The sequence below is a fragment of the Culex quinquefasciatus genome, chromosome 3 (genome assembly GCF_015732765.1).
Source record: "Culex quinquefasciatus strain JHB chromosome 3, VPISU_Cqui_1.0_pri_paternal, whole genome shotgun sequence".
NCBI lineage: Eukaryota > Metazoa > Arthropoda > Insecta > Diptera > Culicidae > Culex > Culex quinquefasciatus.
In genome coordinates this window covers 9,603,690-9,623,720 of record NC_051863.1, presented here as the reverse complement: position 1 = coordinate 9,623,720, position 20,031 = coordinate 9,603,690, and the positions used below count along the sequence as shown (strand labels likewise).

Sequence of the window (20,031 nt, the reverse complement as noted above, 5' to 3'; positions counted from 1 at the left end):
AAAAGTACATAAATATCACTTAAGTGGTCAGAACTCGAGACAGGGTTGCCAGATCTTCAATGTTTAAGACTCGTTGGAAAGGTCTTTTAATTACCTAACCAACGATGGGTCGGATGATGGATCCGGACATTGTTTACATACATTTAAGTGAGATCCGGCTACAAAAAAGTACATAAATATCACTTAAGTGGTCAGAACTCGAGACAGGGTTGCCTGATCTTCAATGTTTAAGACTCGTTGGAAAGGTCTTTTAATTACATAACCAACGATGGGTCGGATGATGGATCCGGACATTGTTTACATACATTTAAGTGAGATCCGGCTACAAAAAAGTACATAAATATCACTTAAGTGGTCAGAACTCGAGACAGGGTTGCCAGATCTTCAATGTTTAAGACTCGTTGGAAAGGTCTTTCGATTACCTAACCAACGATGGGTCGGATGATGGATCCGGACATTGTTTACATACATTTAAGTGAGATCCGGCTACAAAAAAGTACATAAATATCATCAGTGGTCAGAACTCGAGACAGGGTTGCCAGATCTTAAATGTTTAGGACTCGTTGGAAAGGTCTTTTAATTACCTAACCAACGATGGGTCGGATGATGGATCCGGACATCGTTTACATACATTTAAGTGAGATCCGGCTTCTAAAAAGTACATAAATATCACTTAAGTGGTCAGAACTCGAGACAGGGTTGCCAGATCTTCAATGTTACGGACTCGTTGGAAAAGTCTCTCGATTACCTAATCAACGATGGGTCGGATGATGGATCCGGACATTGTTTTCATACATTTAAATGAGATCCGGCTACAAAAAAGTACATAAATATCACTTAAGTGGTTATAACTCGAGACAGGGTTGCCAGATCTTCAATGTTGTGGACTCGTTGGAAAGGTCTTTCAATTACCTAAATAACGATGTATAACATGATGATGTTTGGTTCAGTTTACTGCCATTTATTCATCTTCCGAAAATATGCGAAAACACATTTTTATACATAACTTTTGAACTACTTATCGAAACTTCAAACAATTCAATAGCACCGTATGGGACCCTAAACCAAGTCGAATGCGACTGGTTTGGTCAAAATCGGTTCAGCCAGTGCTGAGAAAACTGAGTGACATTATTGGTCACATACACACACACATACACACACACATACCCACACACATACCCACACACATACACACACACATACACACACACATACACACACACATACACACAGACATTTGTTCAGTTTTCGATTCTGAGTCGATATGTATACATCAAGGTGGGTTTTCGAGCTTTTAATAAAAAGTTCAATTTTAGAGCAGGATTATAGCCTTACCTCAGTGAGGAAGGCAAAACCTTTAATTACAGCTGAACAATATAAACAGATACTTTTCAGATGTGAATGCAACCTCAGCACGTTATCAAATATCTTTATTATATTTTTTAAACTATCAAATGATAGTATTTTCACCGAGCAAAAAGGTAACACAGACCAGAAAAATCTATCAAAATATCTTTTGATGTCTATTTATTAGAACAATGAGGTTCACTGTAAACTCGAAAAAAAAACCATCCAAGATATTTTTATCATCAAAACAAGGCTTTCCTTAAGCAAGCTCAAACTCACCTTCATTTGGTATGTTTTAAAACTCAATTATTTGTGCTCAACTATAAACTTAGTTACACTTTCTATTATTATCACGGAAGAGAAAGTTTTCCACCCAACAACATAACCACAACCATATCTGCTCTACACACAGGTATCTCTAAGCCGGAGTCATGAGTTTCCAATTAGGTTAGCACACTTATAATACCTGCACACGTGATGGCACGAAGAAAACTTGTGCAAAGTTTGCAGCCCAAAATTAGCTTGGCACAAAGTTTTCCTTATGTTTATAAGAGAGAGATTTTTAGCCACCGCACAACTTCGATAGACTGGGAAAACTTTTTTTCCCAAGAAAAATCCATAACGTTTTCACAATGAAATGGAAAGGGGGGACGAAGAAGCAGCCGCTCGTTGTCAATACCAGAAAGGAACAAAGAAAAGGCAATGTGCTTTGTAGATTCTGGCAGGCGCTCCAGGATGCCAAACAAGGTGATATTTGGTTCCGAACTAGCAGAGCTGGAAACGATTCCTGGGGAATCGGAAATGAAATCGTGTGTGTGGGATATTGTCCTGTTGAGGCACACTTCAAGGACGATGGCAGGAAATTGAATTGATTCTTTGATTCTTCGGATAGTTGTTCACTACCATCGCAATGTTGGTGTACCTTGAAAGTAGAATAAAACGTTTGAGGACGTCAATTTTGTTACCAAAACCTCAAGCTGAAAACCTATGGGGAAAATCAATCAGACTGACAAGTTGACTTGCTCCAAATTGAAACGCTTTTGATACTCCGCCCAACTTTTTTCCGGAAGCTGACGACACGCGCCAGATGTGCCCCCGTTTAGCTGACAGATAAGCCCCTCGCACTGCATAAATCTGCCACATCACACGGGATGCTGCACATGCGGCCTGTGCAAACTTTTTTGGGAACGAAGCTCCGTTGAATAGTGCACGAGGCACTCCGGGGACGGATCCTGTAGGATCAACTTTGACGCTGTCACTCTTGTGACGAAGCCGTCGATGCATCCTTGCCAAGGACGGGTTGTGTGGACAGAGTGGATTGATGACAAAGTTTGGAACAATTTATGGATTCTGGACTGTGTGTGTGTTTTTTTTTCAATTTAAAATATCTCAACTATCAAATCTTAATCTGACTTGAAATACATCTCAGTTTCATCGATCTGTTCTGAAAAGTCAAGGTAGTGTAAAGTTAGTATGTATGTATGTGATACGCACCATACACCAGACTTAAAAGCTTCAAACACTCTAGTTTTACGACAGCTTCATATTAGCCATTTCATCGTAACACATGGCCCCATCACCGCAAAATCATGAAAAATCTTCGACCATACTCCCATCAGCCAGGTGCACTGCTCATCGTTAGACTATGTCCCTTAATCCCTCGTTGATTATTATGCCATCCGGATGATTCCACCTTCTGGGCTGCTCTGAGTGCACCTTGTTCATAAATGGAAGGTAATCTTTTTGCCCTTTTGGGCTCAATTTAACGATCCATTTGATTCTTACACGATTGCTATTCAACATTCGTTTTTATTTTTGCTCGCAATAAAGTTGAATAAAAAATATTAATGGTATTTGATGAATTTGTTCGAACAAGTCAACTTTTTGATACCAATTCCCACAAGCTCATGACTTTCAAGTTGAAAAAAAAGTTTAACCCATACACCATCCTAAAAAGTTCAGCATTTTGAGAGCCTGAAAAGCTCAATTCAACTCCAATTTCAGCAAAAACAGCTTTTATCTTCATCATCACGTGAAATACACTTTACGCATATATGACACTTGAGACGGAAAACCCCGAAAACCCCCCGCTCTGAAATTAACATTCATGGCGGCAACTTGGCCGGCAGCAGCAGGGTCAACCCATTCCGCATCACATGTGTGGGCAAACATTTGCCGGAGACGATCCGTGAGATCGACGTGACCAGCGAATTTAATCCGGAAGGCACACCATTGACATAGCAGTAGCAGCAGTTGTGTGCCACACACAAAGACACGTGTCAATCAACGGAATTGGGCGTGACAGGGCACTTTAAAAACTTATGATTGCAAAAGTAGGGAAAATGCATTTTAAAACACTATTTTTTTTTAAATGTTAAAATTGTGGCTTGAAATTTTAAATTTTTATATATTTCTTTATTTATTTGGTCAGAGCCGAGGGATAAAAACTTTGAAAAATATTTGCATCAGCCTTATTATACAAACTCAAATCATTATATTTTGCCTATTTTTTAAATTTTTTCACCACAGACAAAGTTTTAACAAAGAATGTCAAATCATAACCTACACCCAAAGGAAAAATCTCAAAATCTGCAACAGTCGATTTGCTGCAGAAAATGTCATATTTTATAACATTTTTTGCAGCAAGCCCCTAGATCATTTTTGCCCGCGTGTAAACATTTCAGCGATCTGCAGTTCTCACCAACACATATAACGCTGGCCCGTCCCCGAGCAACACTCCAAAAAGAAGCATATGTTGGTGCTCTTTCACATACTTTTCTTCAAGCGTCCATGGCGTGGTGGGAGCGTGTCGGAGCAATAACCAAGAAGTTGGTGGTTCAATCCTCGTTCTGACAAGGGTTTTTTTGTGAAATACAACCAAAAAGCCGTCGGTAATGTCGATAATTGTCGGTAACGGGCAAAAATGTCATACCCCTATATCGCAAAAAATGCATGAGGACAGTTTTCATGCAGATTCTGATATACTTTCATGCCGCCATGCATCAAAATCATGCGACCGCCGTTTGGGTGTAGGACATAACCAGAATTGCTGAAACTTGTTTTGGCAGAACAATTAGAGTTTTCGTCAAATCTTACATTTTTTGAAAACTAATAATTGCAAAACAACTGAACTTGTGTAGAATTCATTTTAAACAACCCAATTGGCGTGTTATCAATTCTCTACGAAATCGGCCGATATCGACAATTTTTATTTTTTGATTTGGCTCAAACTTTGTGCGTGCCTTCCTTATCACTATTCAGAAGAAAAAAGGTATACGGAAAAAAAAAATATTTTTTTTCACAAAAAAAATGCTTTTCGTGTTTATTTTATTTTTGAAAATTATTAATATGTTTTAGGGGACAAAACCTCGCACCTTTTAAGCCATTCAGAAATATGGACCAATATTTTGCTGATGAGATCTTTTTTAAAATGATTTTTGTAAAAAAGTCAAATCTTGATCTTAACATTTTTTGCCTTAATTTTTTTATTTAAAATCGAATTTTCAATCAAAAAGTACTTTGCAAATATTTAAGTGAACTGTTATCAAAATATAGCCATTCAACGTTTAATTTTGTCCGACGAATAACGGTTTTTTTTTACTTTTAAAAATAGTGTCCATGATTGTCCATACCTGAAAATTACTTTTTTTTCGAAAATCAGAAAAATCCTCAATTTCATCTAAGAAACATTGAAGATTGGACCGCTGGTTGATGATATAAAGCGGATAAAACAAAAGAAATCAAATAAATTTAAATTAAATTTATAAAAGAAAAGTAATCAAGTAAAATATTTTTTGAATCAAGACAAACATTTCAAAAGGGCCAAACATTCAATAAAATACTTTTTGATTGAAAATTCGATTTTACATACAAAATGAGGTTAAAAAATTCAAGTACAAGGTTTAAATTTATTACAACATTCACTATTGAGCAACTCTCTACGAAGTAGGCCAATTTCGACCATTTTTATTTTTTGTATTTTTTGATTTGACTCAAACTTTGTTGACCAAATAAGCTATTTTGCGGCATTGGTTCACCCATACAAGTCTCCATACAATTTTGGCTGCTGTCCATAAAAAAATGGTATGTAAATATTCAAAAAGCTGTAACTTTTGACTAAATATTCTGATCAATTTGGTGTCTTCGGCAAAGTTGTTGGTATTGTTGAGGACTTTTGAGAAAAAAATGGGTACACGGAAAATTTTTTTGCAGATTTTTTAATCAACTTTTGTTCAGTAAAACTCAATTTCCCAAAAAATTTTGATATGTTTTAGGGGACAAAATTCCGCAACTTTTGAGCCATAGAGAAACATGTTCAAAAAATCTGCCGCCGAGTTATGAATTTTTGAAAAAAATAGTGATTTTTGGAAAAAAATGATGTTTCATGCAAAAACAAGTTTGACATTATTTTTTAATGCAAAGTTGAATTTGCAATCGAAAATTACTCTACAGATTTTTTGATAAAGGGCTCCGTTTTCAAGATATAGGCACCGAAAGTTTGATTTTAGCGAAATATTTGCAGTTTTTAAATTTAAAAAAAAGTGACCAGGAGTGACCATTTCAAAATGTTTTTTTTTTTGAAAGTTCAGAAAATTTGCTATAAAATCGTCTAAGAGACATTGAAGATTGAACCTCGGGTTGCTGAGATAGAGCCGCTTGTAGAAAAAGAAACACGAAAATTTAAGTTTTCTAAATCTCACCAAAACAACCCACCATTTTCTAAAAACGATATCTCAGGCAGATTTTTTGACCATGTTTCTTTAATACGTATTTTGGGAAATTGAGTTTTAGTGAAAAAAAAGTTCATTAAGCAATTTGCAATCATTTTTTCTCAATAGTCCTTAACAATACCTAAAACTTTGCTAAAGACACCAATATGATCAGAAAATAACCTCAAAAGTTACAGCTGTTTGAATATTTAAATACCATTTTTTGTAAAGACAGCAGCCAAAATTGTATGGAGACATGTATGGGCGAACCAATGACACAAAATAGCTAATTTGGTAATAGGGAAGGCCCCCACAAAGTTTGAGCCAAATAAAAAAAATCCATTTCTGGTATTGGTAGAGAATTGCTCTATTTTATAAATAAAGCATAACTCATCGGAAAAAAATTGGTCCATATTTCTGAATGGTTTAAAAGATGCGCGGTTTTGTTCACTAAAATATTTCAAAATATATCAAAAATTAAATAATGCGGATTTTGGGAAATTTAATTTTTGTGAAAAAAAAACTTTATGAAAAAATCACCATTTTTTCCGTGTACTTTTATTATTAAATAGTCCTCATCAATACCTACAGCTTCGCCCTACAGCTTTGACTTGTTTAACTTGTTTCATGTGACTTTGCTAATGTATCGAAAAAATAACTTTTTATAAGGGTCAACGATGATCGTGTTTTTAGTTTTAAAAAACTGTAATTTTCATGCCAAAAAGAGTAGAGCAATTCTCTACGAAATCGGTCTTTTTTCTTCAATTTTAATTTTTGTATTTTTTAATCCGGCTGAAACTTTTTTGGTGCCTTCGGTATGCCCGAAGAAGTCATTTTGCATCATTAGTTTGTCCATTTAATTTTCCATACAAATTCGGCAGCTGTCCATACAAAAATGATGTATGAAAATTCAAAAATCTGTATCTTTTGAAGGAATTTTTTGATCGATTTGGTGTCTTCGGCAAAGTTGTAGGTATGGATACGGACTACACTGGAAAAAATAATACACGGTAAAAAAATTTGGTGATTTTTTATTTAACTTTATCACTAAAACTTGATTTACAAAAAACACTATTTTTAATTTTTTTATTTTTGATATGTTTTAGAAGACATAAAATGCCAACTTTTCAGAAATTTCCAGGTTGTGCAAAATCACTGACCGAGTTATGAATTTTTAATCAATACTGATTTTTCAAAAATCGAAATTTTGGTCGTAAAAATTTTCAACTTCATTTTCGATGTAAAATCAAATTTGCAATCAAAAAGTACTTTACTAAAATTTTGATAAAGTGCACCGTTTTCAAGTTATAGCCATATTTAAGTGACTTTTTGAAAATAGTCGCAGTTTTCATTTTTAAATTAGTGCACATGTTTGCCCAGTTTTGAAAAAATATTTTTGAAAAGCTGAGAAAATTCTCTATATTTTGCTTATTCGGACTATGTTGATACGACCTTTAGTTGCTGAGATATTGCAATGCAAAGGTTTAAAAACAGGAAAATTGATGTTTTCTAAGTTTCACCCAAACAACCCACCATTTTCTATCGTCAATATCTCAGCAACTAATGGTCCGATTTTCAATGTTAATATATGAAACAATTGTGAAATTTTCCGATCTTTTCGAAAAAAATATTTTGGAATTTTCAAATCAAGACAAACATTTTAAAAGGGCGTAATATTGAATGTTTGGCCTTTGTGAAATGTTAGTCTTGATTTGAAAATTCCAAAATATTTTTCGAAGAGATCGGAAAATTTCACAAATGTTTCATATATTAACATTGAAAATCGGACCATTAGTTGCTGAGATATTGACGATAGAAAATGGTGGGTTGTTTGGGTGAAACTTAGAAAACATCAATTTTCCTGTTTTTAAACCTTTGCATTGCAATATCTCAGCAACTAAAGGTCGTATCAACAAAGTCCAAATAAGCAAAATATAGAGAATTTTCTCAGCTTTTCAAAAATATTTTTTTCAAAACTGGGCAAACATGTGCACTAATTTAAAAAAATTAAAAACTGCGATTATTTTCAAAAAAGTCACTTAAATATGGCTATAACTTGAAAACGGTGCACTTTATCAAAATTTCAGTAAAGTACTTTTTGATTGCAAATTTGATTTTACATCGAAAAATGAAGTTGAAAATTTTACGACAAAATTTCGATTTTTGAAAAATCAGTATTGATTAAAATTCATAACTCGGTCAGTGCACAACCTGAAATTTCTGAAAAGTTGGCATTTTATGCCTTCTAAAACATATCAAAAATAAAAAAAAAAAATAGTGTTTTTTAAATCAAGTTTTAGTGATAAAAGTTAAATAAAAAATCACCAAATTTTTTACCGTGTATTATTTTTCCAGTGTAGTCCGTATCCATACCTACAACTTTGCCGATCAAAAAATTCCTTCAAAAGATACAGATTTTTGAATTTTCATACATCATTTTTGTATGGACAGCTGCCGAATTTGTATGGAAAATTATATGGACAAACTAATGATGCAAAATGGCTTCTTTGGGCATACCGAAGGCACCAAAAAAGTTTCAGTCGGATTAAAAAATACAAAAAAAATCGAATGACCGAAATCCTAGAGAACTGCTCAGTAGGTAGTGAATGTTGTATGTCCAAAATTTTCTTTTGACGATTTTTATTATTTTTATTTTTATGTTTTTATGTTTTTATGCTTTAATGATGCCAATTTATAGTTAACAAAAAAAAACATAAAAAGTGACTACAAAAATATGAAAACAGCAAAAATTTACAAAAAAAGATTGGAGGTTACGAAAAGGGTTAAATCCTTTCACAAAAAGCTTGTGAGGTGCTGCTTAAACTTTTTGTTTCAACAAAAAAAAAAAACCATGACAAGTCATTCAATTTTTATACATAGTTTTTTGTTTGTTTGTTTGGGAACAATTGAGCAGTAGAGGGTTTAAAGAAAACTAAACAAAACAACACCATACAACAAATAGAAACAATAAATTTTGTTCTAGACTAGATGATCCATAGCATCGATTATTCGAAGGTTTATATCATCATCTTGAATTTAAAAATTCTTAACCATTTTTGCGTAGTTTAAGGGCCATACCCGACAATCAATAATACGACAGCGAAAAACATTGTTTGGTCCGGTTTTCCGAACCTTTCAATAATTTGAAATTTTTTTTTCTAGGTCTTCCCAAAGATTACGTAATTTGGTTGGATATTAACGTGTTTTATTTGCTCATTAGTCACAGTAGCGACTAAGACGAAACTGCATGAATATCATGAAAAAAATCTAGAGTTTTTTTTTTTTTGAAAAAGGTCCTGTAAACTAAATTTTAAATTAGGCTTTTTGCTTTTTGGGTGTTTCCAGAACCCTCTTTAGCCAGTGGTATTACCCCTTAAAGACCATTAAAAAACTGTGGATACATACAATTATGGGAAAATAATTGTCGGAATCATACAAAACTTATTGGATAGTATGGTAAATTATGATTTTTGGGCATCATGCATGAAAGGGTACTCAACACGAAAAAACGAAACTATTGGCACTACGCCCCCCGGGGCATGGCCTTCCTCTAACGTGGGATTTCTGCTCCAGCGCCTCTGACGAGACAGGAGAAACCGGGACCGACGTTTTACTTCACCATCCGATAGAAGCTCAGTGGATAAGGCGGGAATCGAACCCGCGTCTCATAGCATCATCGGGATCGGCAGCCGAAGCCGCTACCCCTGCGCCACGAGACCCACAGGTACTCAACACAGATGAACTGAATTTTCACCACCACCAAAAACACTTCTAAAATTAAATCAAATGAAGTGGCACTACATACCAAATTTTCGCACCATAAAAAATTTCATTCGACAATTTCATCAACACCAAGTTGCAATTGCAACAGTAGAAAAAACCCACTTCCCAAGTAGATTTAATTCTCTCCACAACAACATCACCCTCAACTTCAACTTCACAACAGCAGCAAAGTTTCCTAACTCAACTTTTCGTACTTTTTTCCCCCTTCTTACTCTCTCTCTCTCTTTTTTCTGTTCCAGAAGAGCCTTCATCCGCACTACTAGCCTGTTTGTGTGTGTGTGTGTGCGTGTTTCGCAAGTGCATTTTCGCGTGTGTACACCAGTAGCAGTAGCAAACAACAGCAACTTTTCGTTCTTCCCACTTTAGAAAGACACACACCACCCACAACAACAACAACAGTAGCAGGAAAAATAGAACAACCGCGCGCTGCACAATTAGTTTCGCAAAGTAGCCAGAAATTGTTTCTTCGTGTGCACAACACAAACACTAGAGCGAGAAAAATACAACATCCTTAGAGCATCCCCTCCCCCAAAAGTTACAAAACTCGGTCGCAACCACTAGGGTGGCGACTACGCGCGAAATCGGGTTTGTCAACGGCAGAATCTTGGACCCAACTTTGGTCGTTTCAAATTTGCATTCCATTTGAACTCTGTAATTATCGGTTTCTGGCAACATTGGCGCCAAAGCATGACGGAACCACTGCCCGAGGGTTGGGCCCCTGGAAGGAAGCTTCCCCAACCCCAGATCACACTCCAACGGAACGAGATATGGTGGAGGAAGGGGAGCAGTGGAGGCCACTGAGGTCACTGAGGTGGTCCAGCTACCCATCCCAATGAGACGAGCGCAGCAGATACTCAAATTTGGCTGCAACCACTCGGGAGAATCCGACGAAGAAGACGAAGCTGTAGAGTAGAGCGCAGAGGGATAAGAACTCCGGAACGTGCGGAACAACCCAAGCCGGACAGAGCATTGAGTCAACAACCAGAAGGACAGAGAGAGAGTTCTCAGTTTCATTTTTCAGTTATTTTTTGTTTTTTTTTTTATTATTTTTGTTTGGTTTTAATTGAGCAATCAACGTTTTTTACGTATTTGCGCTTTCGGTTGCCGCGGATCGTTTATACATCGTTGCGCTTCTTACCGTGCCCTGACTAAGCAAACTTTCCTGAGCAGCTTCCTTTGCTAATGACCGTGGCGCCAGCCAGCAGGACCGTGTGGTGTTAAACCGTTTTCTCTCGTCTTGCAAACTGGCCACACTTGTTTGAGGAATTAATTTGCGTGGCGAATCCCGCACGGGCACGGGCACGGAGGACAACAGCGCGGAAAGGTGAGTGAAGTGAGCTTTGGTGGGTGTTTGTCTTGTGTTTTTGTTTTTAGTAGGTAAATATAATCATTTTTTCGTCTTCTTTGGCAAACCATAAAAAGTCCGGCTAAATGACCGGCACCGTTTGCTGAGGTGTTTTCGGCGCGGTTTTAATGACTGGACCGACATTAAACTGATGCCACGTGGAGCGGTTGTTAAATTGATTGCAGTGCAATTTGTGCTAGATTGAAAATTAAATTCGTGTCGATTTTCTTGTATTTAAGTCTAAACTTCAATTATATAGTGTTTAATAGAAATTGCTGTGAAATAGAATAACATATTCACAATAGATATAACTAGTAATCTAAGTAGGATATGAAAAACCACTGTATATAACACTTAGTAGATTTCAGTAATCAGATCATTGGTTAATCTAGCATCATTTCACAATAAAAATCAAATAGTCTGCATGTGGATTCTATGAATTGGAGATAACACATTTAAAGTCCTTCGTGATTTTGAAATTCATAAAATATTTTTCCAAAGTGATGGTTGAAAAATGAGGACTTGTTAAGTAGCACTTAGAAACACGTATATGTTTCTAACTTTAATTCTTTGAAAAGCAACATCAAAGATCAAAACGATAATTTTAAAAAAATCTAAGCTGACTGAAAATATTTTTTTCAGTGATGGAGAGTTATTATTAAAATTTGAAAAAGACAATTTGTGAAATATTTTCCTTAAATAAGTATACATTCCAGACTTGATTATCCGACAATAAACAATTAGGCAACGAAAAAAATCGTGATTCGATTATCCAAAGTGAAATTTTTCCGAGGCCGACGGATAATCTATCTAAAAAACGTTTTCACAGCACTTTTGTTTGAAGACTAGAGACTAGTATGGAGAAACCAATAATGCAAAAATTGCTTATTTGGACATAAAGAATCGATTGACAAAGTTTCATCCAAATCTAAAAACCTGAAAATAAAAATCACGAAAAAAAGACAATTTACCAATTTAAAAATTAAACAATTTAACAATTTAACAATTTAACAATTTAACAATTTAACAATTTAACAATTTAACAATTTAACAATTTAACAATTTAACAATTTAACAATTTAACAATTTAACAATTTAACAATTTAACAATTTAACAATTTAACAATTTAACAATTTAACAATTTAACAATTTAACAATTTAACAATTTAACAGTTTAACAGTTTAACAATTTAACAGTTTAACAGTTTAACAATTTAACAGTTTAACAATTTAACAATTTAACAATTTAACAGTTTAACAGTTTAACAGTTTAACAGTTTAACAATTTAACAGTTTAACAGTTTAACAGTTTAACAGTTTAACAGTTTAACAGTTTAACAGTTTAACAGTTTAACAGTTTAACAGTTTAACAGTTTAACAGTTTAACAGTTTAACAGTTTAACAGTTTAACAGTTTAACAGTTTAACAGTTTAACAGTTTAACAGTTTAACAGTTTAACAGTTTAACAGTTTAACAGTTTAACAATTTAACAATTTAACAATTTAACAGTTTAACAGTTTAACAGTTTAACAGTTTAACAGTTTAACAATTTAACAATTTAACAATTTAACAGTTTAACAGTTTAACAATTTAACAGTTTAACAATTTAACAATTTAACAATTTAACAATTTAACAATTTAACAATTTAACAATTTAACAATTTAACAATTTAACAATTTAACAATTTAACAATTTAACAATTTAACAATTTAACAATTTAACAATTTAACAATTTAACAATTTAACAATTTAACAATTTAACAATTTAACAATTTAACAATTTAACAATTTAACAATTTAACAATTTAACAATTTAGCAATTTAACAATTTAACAATTTAACAATTTAACAATTTAACAATTTAACAATTTAACAATTTAACAATTTAACAATTTAACAATTTAACAATTTAACAATTCGTTTATTGCTTTTTGTGGATTCTTGAATACAGATTCAAAAACATCCAAAAAGCATATAATTATTATTTGGTTTATCAGATCTTAAAAAGAAAACAAAAAAAAAATCATTCATTTATGTATGCCTTAATGAATTAACTTTAATTTTGCGAATTGATGTGTTCTTCAAATTTTAAACTATAATAAATTAATATAATATAATATAATTTTCATCAAACAGAAAATAAAATGTCTGGGCATAAAAAAGAATGAGCAATTCTATCGGTGATAATCTTATCGCAGATGGGCGACAACTCATTTTTAAAATCATTATAAAATCGACTTAATTCAACCATACTATGTTGAATTTTCAATGCTTTCACTAAGAATATATTTTTTTGTAACTCTAACAAGTTTCAAAGTAAAATATGTATTGAAAATTATTCAAAAAATGCCGTTTTATTTAATACTTAAATTTTTCAAATTATGTCATAAGCGTATCAAAGAAAGCGAAATTTTGTTTGCTTTTTCACTTTATCATAGTTTTTTTTGCAAATACTAAAATTTTCACAAAATACCGTATTTTTTAGGAATGTTCAGTTGTTTAAATTAAAAATTTGGATATAAACGACGCAAAATGGTGCAATTTTAATGTTTGCATGAAGCATGCAAAATTTGAATATTTTCGAAATTATACGGTAATTTATGAAACTTTATTAAATTGGAAAACCATACAAAATATCAATTCGTTTGATGTCCACATTTGAGTATTTTCGAAAAAAACGGTATTTTGTGGAAGTTTTAGTGTTTTCCAAAAAATCTAATAGAGTAAAAAAGCATACAAAATTTCGCTTCGTTTGATACCCATATTGAAAATTATGAAAATTGGAGTATTTTTGAAAAATACGGTTTTCTGTGATTTTTTTAAATATTTTACAAAAAAGGCTTGAATATAGTGAAAAGGCATACAAAATTTCGCTTCGTTTGATAACCACATTGCATATTTTGAAAATTTGAGTAGTGTTTTTAGATACGGTAATTTGTGAACATTTTAGTATTTTCAAAAAAACTCTGATAAGCTGAAAAAGCATATAAAATTTCAATTCGTTCGAAACCCATATTGCAAATTATAAAAATTCAGTATTTTCAAAAAATTTGGTATTTTGTGAACAATTTTGAGTACATATTTACACTTTGAAACTTACTACATTTTCAAAAAATATATTCATAGTGAAAGCATTGAATATTTAAAATTTAGCTCGATATGGTCGATTGTAGAAAGATTTTAAAAATGAGTTATCGTCCATAATCGGCGATAATTATCGCCGGTAGAATCATCGAAATAACGATAGCGATAACCATTATTGTTATCGTCAGACGATAGCATTATCGACGATAATTTAATCGATTTACAATCTTGGTTTTTACCCATTTTATGACATTTGGCATCAAAATTTTATCCATACAAGTCTCTATACACTTTTGGCAGCAGTCCATACATAAAGGCTATTAAAATGTTCAAAAATCTGTATCCTGAGAACAAATTATCTGATCAATCGATTAAATTTTGATCTGATCAATTGGGTGCCTAAGGGATATTGCCTAGCAATTCTCAAAAGAATGGTTACACTTAAAAAAAAAACATACACATTTTTGAAAAATCTCATTTCTGGTTATATTTTAGATGACAAAAATGTTTTTTAGCTTTGGCACAATTTGGTCAAAATTCATTTGGCAATGATACCAATTTTCAGAAAAAAATCAAAATTTTATAAATCGTGGAAAAAATCCAAAAAACTTATTTCGTGCACCGATTTCAAGTTAGAGCCATTTAAAATTTGTTTTTTTTTTTTTTTCAATAAACATGAATTTTGTTTGCCTGTAGAATTTATGACCAAACTTGAAAAAAATGGAAATTGTAAAAAAAAATCCTACAAATTTACTTGAAAGGCATTGAATATTGGACGAATAGTTGCTTAGATACAAATTCTGAAAGAAAAGCAATCAGGAATAATTAAGCTTTGCAAATATGTATCCGATATAAAAAAAGTAACAAATCGTAAAATTTTCAATTTTTTAACAAAAAAAAAATACTTAGAAAATTTCAAGTATATTCTAAATTGGTCAATCTTTAATGTCATTCTTGGGAGTGTTGCACAATATTTTTTGCATTGCAAGAAGGATAAACAAAATATTCTCAAAGAAAAATAATAATATAGCGTAAATTTTCTTCCAAGATGCTATTAACTGCTAATGGGGTCAATGAGTTTGTTTTGCAACTTTTCGGCAAACTCATTTATCCATCCAGGAGGGCAGAAGCCAGCCATTCCGCACACCTGCCAAAGTTGCATCCAATCTCGTCATTTCGTAGCCCTGATATTGTTGCCGTTGTTTGTTTGAGCTAATCAAGTTTGGCCCATTTCTCTCTCCCGACTCTCTCTTCAAAAGTTGAGATATTACAAACTTGAGGCAATTTGGCCATAATGGCATTCACGTTCCCGCTCCTCAGGTGTTTTCCGCTGGCTGGCATCTTAGTCCCGCACTTGGGTAGCAGTTTTTCCCATTACGGTGCTGCCGGATGCCTAAACAGATTTTCCTCAAAATCTTGCCGCCTTGGCGCGTTTCAGGAGGGGGTGAGATTCATTTTCACTCTTGTTCAACGCCATCGCCACCCGTTGCTAGCTTTGTTTGTTTTTGCTGTCTTCGTGCTGGCCTGAAAGGAAAATCCTTTGGAGAGCTCCCGCCAGTCACGGGAAGAAGAAGTACACACTCCATCGTCGACGTTCGTCAGTATAAACAAACGCTCGACGGCTTGTGCTGGTGGGGCGAAAATTTTATATTTAGTTAAAAGATTAAAAAAGTAACTCATCACTGTGTTTGTGTGTGTTTTAGTCACAGATCAGCGAACTCAAAACATTTTATTTATTAAAAAAAAAATTCTTCAGCAAAACTTAAAAAAATGAAAAGTTAAAATGGAAAATGTAAATTTACAAAATTTTCACGTCCAATTATCTGTGCCACTTCATTGTGTGAGAGACCAGAAAAACACGAGGAAAAAGATTTTATGCACACATACCAACAAGCTCGCAGCTTCCAGAAAGCTTTTCGTGTGTTTAGATACAATCAAAAAGCGCGACAAGGTCGGTCGGACGAAGGGAAGCATAATGCTATCTTTGTTTAAATATTTACACGACCATAATCATTCCGCGCGTATGAGTGTGAGTGTGTGCAGAAAACACCGGAAAAGCGAGGAAAATGAAGAAAAGCTTTGGTAGGAAGTTGCGCCGTAACTGAATTTAATTTTTAAGTTTGTTGTTGCTTTTTTTCTTGCGAGAAATTGTTTTTGATGGTTTTTGTTGGGCGATGAGTTTCGCCGCTTCAACACAGCTCCTAGCAAAAAATGCGAGTAACTACTGCCAGCTTTACTAGGTTGCTGGGACAAGTTTGTAAATGTAGATGAGTCAAAAACTTTTTTTCATTTTATTGTTGAAAATATGATATTTAAAAAAATCAATGTTTTTTTTGTACATCTATAAGGTTTGACAGCTACAAAATACCAACTAAAACATGCGTGAAACTTTCCTATCTTTTTGAAAACAATATTTTTAAATTTTTCAAATCAAAACTAACAATTCAAAACGGCCAAACATTCGATATTACGACCTTTTGAAATGTTAGTCATGATTTAAAAAAAAATAAAATATTATTTTCGAAAAGGTCGGAAAATTTCACGACTGTTTTTAACATTGAAAATCGAACCATTAGTTACTGAGATATCGACATTAGAAAATGGTGGGTTGTTTGGGTAAGACTTGGATAACTTCAATTTTCCTGTTTCTTTTTCTTTAGGCTGCTGTATCTCAGCAACAAAATGTTCAATCTTCAATGTCTCTTAGACAATTACATAGCAAATTTTAAGAACTTTAAAAAAATGTTTTTAAAAATGGTCACTCATGGTTAGGCTTAGTGATTTTTCACGCTCGAAAATAGCAAATTTCACGGGGACCTCAAATTCAAAACACCGAATTTCACGCAAATTTCGCGGAACGTGAAAAATGTTTAATCACAGAAACTACTTTTCATGCTTCATTATATATCATTCTTCAATAAACTGACGTGAACGTGACAAAAAAATCTCCTAAATATCAAAATAAAACCGTCTGGTTCACGGATGGGCTCAATTTATATTTTGAAACAAAATGTAAGGCATGCGTATTCTCAATTTTTGAATGGCTTTTTTAATATTCAACTAAAAAAGGTTAAAAAGTTTTCGCTGATTTGCTTCTAATTTATCAGTTTAAATTTTATTGAATTTCATATTAAAGCAAGGTTCAACAATCTTGTCCATCCAAAATATGTAAAATAGTTTAAATTTTTTTCAACATTTTTAAGGTTTTCATCTCTCTTTTTAAAAAACTAAATTTAAAATCCATAGGCAAAAATATAATAAATTGTTACGAAATCGAAATTATTTTTCAAAATAAGAACAGAAAACAAACAAAATGTATTTTTAACTTTCAAGGGAATTATTCACTCAAATAATAAAATATTTTTTAAAAATAAACAGAACTCAGAAAATGTTTTAAAAAGGTGATTTCAAAGATTAAAAATACTCTTCATTTTATTTTAAATAAAACAAAGCTTGATTCTTTTAATTTCTTTTGAAATCATACATTTTAAATAAAATACCAGTAAAATTTGTACTACAGCGAATCAAAATATTACTAAATTTAGTTAGTTTCTATAGAAACTGAAAATTGATAAATTAAAATTGAGAAAATTGATAAATTTCAAGAATTTTTCACCCTTCCGCGGAATCGTCAAAATTCACTCACCCTATATAAGTAATTGAACATAAAATTTCACGAGATTTCGAGGAAAAAGCTAAATTTCGCGAATTTCACGCTGTCCGCGAAATCGTGAAATTTCACTTACTCTACTCATGGTTAGTATTTTTTAAAAATTGAAAAACTGCAAATATTTCGCTGTAAGTACTTTTCGAATGCAAATTAAATTTTACCTAACAAAATAGGTCAACAAAATATTAAATATGAAATTTCGATTTTTTTTTCCTAAACTCATATGTTTTATTGGGAAATTGAGTTTTTGTGAAAAAAGGTGATAAAAAATCTTCTAAATTTATTCCGTGTTCCTTTTTTTCTGAAAAGTCCTTATTAATACCTACAACTTTGCTGAAGACTTGGTGTCTCAAAAAATTCCTTGCAAAGTTACATATTTCCGAATATTTACATTCCATTTTTGTATGAACAGCTGCCAAAATTGTATGATAATTTATATGGGTAAACCAATGACACAAAACGGCTTCTTTGGTGAAAGCCCCCCACAAAGTTTGAGCCAAATCGAAAAATACAAAAAAAATGGTCGAAATCGGCCGATTGCTACACACTTCGAAAAAATCGTGTAATTTTCTGTCTTTTCGATGCACATAATTGGAGCGTCAAATAAGACATAAAATTACATCTGATTTTGAAATTACATGAACCAAACCGTCATCCGATATAGTCGTGTAAAATTACAACAACGCAATTCATTGGAAACCATTCCTATTAGATTCCAATTGGAATTAAATTATAATGGATTTTGGAATTAATCGGGAAGAGAAAAATCACAACATTCATGTCTAAATTTATAGTTTTTATTTGCACATAATCATTTTAAACGAATATATTTGTTATGGCCGCGTCAGGAACGGATAATTAACCTAGCACTTGCACTTGCAATTCTTTGATTGACCAACCTGCCTTAATTGATCGATTCGAAATACGTGCGTGGGTCCATCTACGCGTTTGAGACCTTTTTTTGACCGGACCACGAAGCACTCTGTCTTGCCACCAGGATCGAGTACCGCGTCCCGGATGGCTTCGTCGGTGGCTAGTACCGAAAGCGTTCTTCGTCGCGAAATGCCGCCGGCTGGACCAAATGCCTATTGCAAACCTCCACGGCACTATCAACCGTTGTCTGCAGCACAGACCGACATCAACCGGCAGTCGTCCGTTGCCAGCAGCTTGGCAAACTCCGTTTCCGGAGAGTTCTTCGTGTGGCCATCCTCAATCACGGACCGGATCCAGGAAGAGTTTGTTTCCGTCCGGAAGAGGAAATTTTTCTGGCTGAAACGAAGCATTCAGATTATAAATCGCTGCCCAGATTTTAACAGAAAATTCATTACACCTACCTTGAATATTGATTCACTAAACTATTTCAGCAGAATAAATTTGAAAAGCTGAGAAATTCTCAATTGTTTCTACCGGGACAACTAACACCGCGACAATTTTTCGAGTGATTCATCATGGCTGACGTTTGCTGCACTGTGAAGTGAAAAGCATCAAATCATAGTATAATTAGGCTAATATTGACGTAGGATTAAGTCATCGCACAGAATATTACACGAAAAAAGACGCTCTAATCATGTGCATCATATTTGATTTAATGTTCAGTTAAAGATGATGTAATGTTAAATTTTATAAGATAAAATTTTCTACTTTAGGTTCTAGATGTGGATTTGGTCATTCTACGTCTAACCAAACATAATATTACATTTGATTTTATATTACATGACAAGTTTTTACGTTAGGTTTTGGATTCTGTTTGATGTAATATTCATATTTTTTTAGTGTGTAAGTTAAAAAAATGCATTTTTTTCGTGTGCTTATTTTGTCCGAACAACTTTGTCAAAGACACGAAATCGATAACAAATTCTTTCTCAAAATATTTTCAAACACTTACATACCACGGACAGACAGATTCGCGACAAAAGGTCGAATGGACGAAATTTCGAATGTCAAAAGGTCGAAAAACATAGGTTAAAATCGACAAAAGGTCGAAAGTGGACAAAACGGCGAAAGGCCATTGATTCGAATGTTATTTATTTTCCATTCTTTAAAAACCACCTATTTTTGATCGTCCTAAAAATATTGTTAGATTTTCCATTC

At 33.3% G+C, this 20,031-nt stretch overlaps 2 protein-coding genes across 7 annotated transcripts in view; one reads left to right on the top strand and one right to left on the bottom strand.

The window, feature by feature from the left end:
- LOC6048873 (pseudouridine-metabolizing bifunctional protein C1861.05) overlaps positions 1–20,031 on the bottom strand; it is a 402,385-nt gene that overhangs the window by 290,803 nt on the left and 91,551 nt on the right. The window lies entirely within an intron of this gene.
- Positions 1–20,031, top strand: part of LOC119768882 — a 272,264-nt gene that overhangs the window by 211,784 nt on the left and 40,449 nt on the right. For 2 of the 5 annotated variants that reach the window (XM_038260529.1, XM_038260530.1), the window contains one exon: positions 10,079–11,163. The exons of 2 other annotated variants lie outside the window; for them this stretch is intronic. The gene's annotated coding sequence lies outside the window, so the exon portion shown is untranslated. The remainder of the gene's footprint in view (positions 1–10,078; positions 11,164–20,031) is intronic. One more of the 5 variants, XM_038260533.1, reaches the window with a different exon arrangement.